General features: G+C 40.9%; 1 protein-coding gene across 1 annotated transcript in view; it reads left to right on the top strand.

Annotated features, from left to right (window-relative positions):
• The first annotated feature begins 3,546 nt into the window (after positions 1–3,546).
• LOC114629584 (T-cell-specific guanine nucleotide triphosphate-binding protein 1-like) overlaps positions 3,547–7,292 on the top strand; it is a 10,877-nt gene continuing 7,131 nt past the window's right edge. Inside the window, exon 1 of the mRNA XM_028777624.1 lies at positions 3,547–3,565. The gene's annotated coding sequence lies outside the window, so the exon portion shown is untranslated. The remainder of the gene's footprint in view (positions 3,566–7,292) is intronic.

A 7,292-nucleotide genomic window follows, 5' to 3' on the forward strand; every position in this document is an offset into this window, starting at 1 on the left:
GATGCATGTTTTCTTGTTCTTTTCTGTTTTTCTTTTGTTGTTGACTTTGAGACAGTGTGTCTCTACATAGCTGTCTTAGTACACCAGATTGACCTTGAGCTGATAGAGATTGCTCTTCATTGCCTCCTGAGTGCTGGGATTGGAGGCATACCTCACAATGTCTGTCATGTATTTTTATTTAATGATTAATATAGGAAAGTCCAGCTCATGATAGATCACATGCCTCCCTGGGCTAGTGATCCTGGATGCTAAGGTAGGCCAAGCAATCTAGGAGAGAACAAGTCAGTGGGTAGCACTCCTTCATGGCTTCTGCTTCAGTTCTTTCCTCCATGTTCCTGACTTGAGTCCCTTTCCTAGCTTCTCTCAATGAAGTGGAACTATAAGGTGAAATAGACCCTTTTCTCCCCAGGTTGCCTTTGGTCGTGGTGTATTATCACATCAGTAGAAACTCTAAGACAGTGTGAGTACCATCGTGAGTGCTAGCAGGGGTGGGGTTAGTCCCCCTTCATATATGTATGGAAACAGATAATTGGGCTTGGGTGACTAAATTGGGTACTAAAATGTAGTACATTGAATTCCCAGAAGGTGGAAATAATCTTTTGATCTTGTACTTGCCCCTCCTCTGCACTGTTGAAGATAGTTACTTCTACAACTGACAAACTGGCAATGACAAGCAAAAGGAAACCCCAGGTTCAACTGTGCATGGAGAATTTTTTTAAAAAGCTATTGCAGGAAAGAGGGATAAGTAAACCAATCCCTGGACATCCAGTACCATCTGATCTCCACCTCCACTACCAAACTCCAAGTCAATACTGTTGAGTTGCCCCATAGCCAGTGAGTCAAAGTCTCTGTGGATTGAAGGATATTCTAAAAACATTGGGGCACCCAGGGACTCTGGGAATTTGAGCTCAGGAATACTGGAAACAAAGCAAAACAAATTTTATTTTTATTCTTAAAGCAAAACATGAAATGAGATCTATAGTTGGCTTCAGAACATCCAAGAACAGAGAGAGAAAGCACCTGGTGCTATACCTTATCTTTGCTTTTTAAAAAAAGCTAAGGATACTCACCCCTGGGCTTTTGTTTTTCCAGAGACAATGTGGACAGGCCAGGGAATTCTTCTCATGTCCTTTTCCTCAAGTGTCTTCACTTATCAAAGTTCCTGTAATTCTTTCTAGAGGAATGCCTTGTGGAAAGAACATTCTCTACTCTGCCCCACCCATAGTTCACAATAAGTTCACAGCTTTCATACACAGGTTCTCACACAGTATTCTTGAAGGTTTAGAAAGTAAGTGTGTTACCGGGTTACATAGCAGCGCTGTGGAGCTGTGGAGGTGACACCATGGTAGAGCCTGGGTGAGGCTTCGGGTTCTACTCTTAGCACTTATAACAACACCACCTCCAAAACTCAAAATAAATAATTACGTGTCAGGAACATGGAATGAGGCAGTCTCAGGGTGGCCAGAATTCAATGAAGAAACAGGAAATTTGATAAGAGCTCACTGGAGTTTAAAAGACAGAAACAGAAATGGCTGGAAACCTCTCTAGTCTGTGCCTCATTCTCCATTTTCCAACCATACATAGTCACATAGAACTCAACCATTGCCTGCCTCATTTGACTCTGGTGTAGGGGTTATGTCTGTCCTTAAATGGCCCTACAGAGCCCTGAGCTCATCCAAATGACCTATGAGCCATGTTACGGTCAGGTCTGCATTTTCTGGATCTCCTGATTTCTGATTCTGTCCTTAAGAACAATGGGGAGTCTAGACTTTCAAGCTCTGCCTCTTGGGACTGCACGTAAGCTATGAGTGATTAAACATGTTCTACCTTCTGAATTAAGACTTTTAAAGAACTCAAATGTGCAAAGATTAATGAAGGTTCTGTGATGTAGATGATGAAATTCTAGCAATTTATGTTAAGATACAAAGACTGTGTGCAGTGACATCCCAGAGTTTATAAAAAAGAAAACAAGCATCGAAAGAAAATATCAAAGGTGAGTAGAACCATTATGCAGTACTGGAGGAAATTACAGTGGTTACTCTGATAGGTTGAGGTTCCCTTGGGCTGGGTCCTGCCATTATGGAGTCCCAGGTAAATCAGGAGGAGAAGTCAGGCCCTGGGATGCTGGAGCCTGAGAGAGGAGAGAGAGAGAATGGATTAAGTGCTGAGCTTAGGAGAAATATGGATTTGCTCCCTAAATATTTGGAGGTGTGAATTCCCAGGGTTTTCTGATGGAGGAGAGGCAAGGAGTATAAGGAGCAGAGGATGATGCACTCATTACAGTTTGATAACAGGAAAGTGACAGTAGCTTTGAGGGATGGCCCAAGTCACTCAATATACAAGTGAAATAGTCTGGCCCATGTAGAAGGTGGCACATTCATGTACTGAGATCCGTCTAGTAGACTTCAGGCAATTAGGCATGCATGTGTAAGGAACAGGTATACTGGAATGTATGAAGGGAGAGAAAGAGCATAGGTTGTAGGCTCAGATGGTGACATCCAAAATAATATAAAGATAACTCCTCACATGTAAGAGAGTCAGAGTCCTCAGCTCTCACCAGTCCCTCCCCACTCCTGTGAATACATCTCCTTGAGCTCCTGACAGCACAGCCTCCTGCCTTTTGTGTCCCAGGTACATTGTCCAGGTCTCAGCCCTCCAAGAGCTCAAAGCAAATATGTTCTTATGAATGAAGATTTCTGTGCTCTGGTTTTTAGTTTTCACTTATAAAACACAAAATAAAGGCTGGCTTCTTATATCTAATGAGATAAAGTGGAAGAATGAAGAAACCAAAAACCTTTTCGAGGTACCACCAAATAATGGAGAAGAAACAAACAAACAAACAAACAAACAACACCGAGAGGAATCTCAGTCATAAGTCAGGGCTTAATAGACCTTTAAGGACTCCACCTGACTATGACTCTTTCGTTATGGCTCTCACATCCCTGAGAGCTTTCAGTGATGCTAAGTACCCAAAACAGCAGTACACAAGGCAGGCATGACAAACCAAACCTCAACCATGTTCAAGACAGACTCATACCTATCAGTTCATGGAACTCTGACTGAAGGAAGCAGGACACTGATTAGCTATAAAATTGTTTGTTTGTTTTTTAATGAAGGGGAGAAGGTGATGACTTTAAGTTCACAGCCTTCCCATTTTCCTACCACAGGGAGATGACTCTTGCACACAGCTTCTAAACAATTAACCATGGGAAGATAACCCATAGATCTGGAATCACTGAGGAGATTCAAGATACTTCCCACTGAGACACATGGTTCACGGCCAGGGTTCTGACCAGTCATTCCTCCCTGTTCCCATGTTTTCTTGTATGAAGTCTACATCCAGGGCTCACTGAGAAGTGTCACAGTGAACATTAGGTTCAGAGCATAAATTTGCTGTGTTAGGCTTGTTTTAAAAAGATGTTTTTATATCAGAAGTCCACAGAATTGATGTTAAAAACATTTCTGTATTAATGTTTATTTTGATTAGAGACCTGTATGCTGCTGACAGCTTCCTGTCTTGGATTCTAAGAAGAAATTGAGCGTCTTTGGAGTTCCTCCAGTTGTGGTGAGACAGCTGCTAGGCACGAATTGCCTCTTTTCATCTACAGACAAATTACTGTCCTGAAAAGGACACACTTACAGCATAGTCAACTTATTATATCTGCCAAGACAGAGTAATCAGCCCCTAATAATTCTGCATCACTAGGTCTGTCAGATGATCCTGGGCTAGAAGGCTAAAGATCAGATGCTCCAACATTTTGAGGTTTAGGGACTGTCCAGGTGTTCAGTGGTCTTGATAAATTGGCTAAGTTTTAGAAGCTATGCTTTGTGCTTCCCATAATTTCAGTTAATTCAGTCATTCTGGATTTCTGATGGGGTTGAAGACTCATAGCCAATCCTGACTATTTACTTTGAGAGAAAAGATTTGAGAGGATGGTTTTCAGCTGACATTCATTCTAAAGCCAAGAAAAAAGCCATGTTAAGAACTAAGTCTTTCAGTTAGGAGAGATGACGGAGGTTCTGGCTAGTCAACAAAACGATGGGCTGGATATTAGGTCTATCTTGTATCTTACTGATACAAATTGGTATAGTTATGCTCTAATTGTATTTTATTATTATTATTTTTTATTTCTTAAATGTTAATCAAAGGCTTTATAAGTTTGGTAATGCTCAATAACAAGATGCCCATACAATCGGTAGTGTAACCCAATATTCACTATAGATATACTAACTCTCTTTGACTGGCAGAGACACGTGAACATATGCTTCCATGTTCCCCTCCACCCTCTCTTCTCCTAGCTCCTCCTCCACTTTTTACTCCTCTTCTTCCTCTCTTTACTCCTCCCAACTTAGCTCCTCCTACATATCACCCTTCCTGTTAAGATAAAACTTTTTTCTCAAAATAAAATTAGAGCATAACTATATCAATTTGTATCAGTAGGTTACAAGACAGACCTAATATCCAGTCCATCATTTTGTTGACTAACCAGAACCTCTGTCACCTCTCCTAACTAAAAGACTGAAACATTCTGTGGACATCAGTTCTGTGGACTTCTGACGATTTGAAAACCAACTATCCATTTAAGGCAATCTGGACTGTTGTCTGTTAACTCCTCTCAGCTATTTCTAAATAAAATATAGAAAACACCCTAACAATTAACTCAGAGCCATGAATTTGCTATAGGCCCTTAACTCACAGGCTTACCATCTCAAATCATTTAAAAAAGTTAAAGGACTGAGCCTAAGCCTTGTATTCCTAAATGTGTTATATAGTCACAATGCCTATGAGAATAACAATATTAATCTCACTTCCATATCAATAAGAAACTTGTACCAATGAAAACCTTAAATTTCAAACCAAAGCAAATTTTGTACCATTTAAGAAATTATAACTTCAGCTTAATAACAATTATACAGATTTCTACCAATAGATTATGGCTATGCAATAAATCCTAGCTATTCCTCCCTGTTCCAACAAAACCACTACTTTTCCCTAGAAAGACAGCCCAATGTTAACCACCTCATTCCCCAAGCCCAGGGAATAGGGGTGCCGACTCTTCATTAAGTTCTTCAAGCTGATTATGGGCATTGAGATATTAGAAAAGGAGTAGGGGGAAAAGTAAATTGATAAGTCTCTGACATCTGTGTCTTCACTGCATTCAGCTGAGATTCCAGGACATCAGAGGTTCGAGCAGGTCTGCTCAGCGTGCTTGATGAGTAAATACACCAAGGCTGTGTATTCTGCAATATACAATTCTCAAAACAAATTTGAGTATCAAGATATCTTTTGTTTGAATTCTAAAATCTAGTCTTCTAGTGGCCTGTCTCTATCATATCTAATCCATATAATTCTGGGAGTTTCTATGAAGGTGTACTCCCACCATCCTCCCATTCCCACCTCCCTGCTCTCAAATTCCCCAGCACTAGGGAATAGAAACTATTGGATACCAAGGCCCTCTACTTCCACTGATGCCTGACAAGGCCACCTTCAACTACCTATACAGGTGGAGCCATGAGTCCCTCCCTTTGTGTTCTCGGGCTAGAGGTTTTAGAATGGCTACTTCAGCTTATTTCCTAGGACCATTTGCTTGAAAATTTGTTTTCCAGCTTTTTACTCTAAGGTAGTGGGTTTCCTGTATGCAGGAAAACGCTAGGTCCTATTTATGTATTCGGTCCATTAGCCTATGTCTTTTTATTAGGGAATTGAGTCCATTGGTGTTAAGAGATATTAAGGAACAGTGATTGTTGTTTCCTGTTATTTTTGTTATTAGAGGTGGAATTCTCTTTGTGTGGCTCTCTTCTTTTGGATTTGTTGGAAGAGGATTACTTTCTCTCTCTGTCTAGGGTATAATTTCCCTCCTTGTAATGGAGCTTTCCCGCTAATATCCTTTGTAATGCCAGGTTTGTGGAAAGATATTGTGTAAATTTGGTTTTGTCATAGAATATCTTGGTTTCTTTATCTATGGTAATTGAGAGTTTTGCTGGGTACAGTAGCCTGAGCTGGCATTTGTGTTCTCTTAGGGTCTGTATGATGTCAGTCCAGGCTCTTCTGGCTTTTACAGTCTCTGGTGAGAAGTCTGGTGTAATTCTTATAGGTCTGCCTTTATGTGGTACTTGCCCTTTTTTCCCTTACTGCTTTTAATATTCTTTCTTTGTTTTGTGCATTTGGTGTTTTGATTATTATGTGTAGGGAGGTATTTCTTTTCTGGTCTACTCTATTTGCAGTTATGTAGGCTTCCTGTATGTTTATGGGCTTCTAGTTCTTTAGGTTAGGGAAGTTTTCTTCTATAATTTTGTTGAAGATATTTATTGGCCCTTTAAAAGTTAAGAATATTCACTCTCATCTATACCTATTATCCTTAGGTTTGGTCTTCTCATTATGTCCTGGATTTCCTGGATGTTTTGTGTTAAGAACTTTTTGCATTTTCTGTTTTTTATGTCCTGGATGGATTTGTTCAATTCCTTCACCTGTTTGGTTGTGTTCTCTTGTAATTCTTTAAGGGATTTTTGTGTTTCCTTTTTAAGGGCTTTTACCGATTTACCTGTATTCTCAAATTCTTTGAGAATGTTACTTATGCCCTTCTTAAAGTCCTCTATCATCATCATTAGAAGTGATTTTAAATCTGAATCTTGCTTTCCTAGTGATATGGGGAATTCAGGACTTTCTAGTGTGGGAGAACTAGGTTCTGATGATGCCAAGTACCCTAGGTTGCTGATGCTTATGTTCTTCTGCTTGCCTTTCACCATCTGAATCACCCTAGCACTACTTGCCCTGTCCCTTACTGGAGCCTGTCTTTCCTATTATCTTGGTTGTTTCAAAACTGTGTAGTATGGGTGTTGCTACTAGGGTTAGAGCTGGGGCCCAAGATCTGCTCAGTGCATGGGCCCAGACCAGTAGGAACCAGTGCTCCAGGCCAGGAGTGAATTCCTGGGTCCTAGTGGGTCCGAGTTACTCCCTGTTGGGGGGGGGGGTTGCTGTCTCCTTACCTAAGATGCTGCCTGGGTTAGAGCTCCTGGGAGGCCCACTTCCTCTGGGTTTTGTGAGACTGGGTGAAGAGCAGCCGCCCGGGATCTGAACAGTGCTCGAGCCCAGACTGGAAGGCACTCTAATTATATTTTGAGAGAAAAGTTTTTTTTTTAATTTTAACAGGAAGGGTGATATGTAGGAGGAGCTAAGGTGGGAGGAGTAAGGAGAGGAAGAGGAAGGAGAGGAGGAGCTAAGAGGAGAGAGAGAGATTGAGAGAGAGAGAGAGAGAGAGAGAGAGAGAGAGAGAGAGAGAGAGAGAGAGAGA

The sequence above is a fragment of the Grammomys surdaster genome, unplaced genomic scaffold (genome assembly GCF_004785775.1).
Source record: "Grammomys surdaster isolate TR1022 unplaced genomic scaffold, NIH_TR_1.0 313, whole genome shotgun sequence".
Lineage (NCBI taxonomy): Eukaryota > Metazoa > Chordata > Mammalia > Rodentia > Muridae > Grammomys > Grammomys surdaster.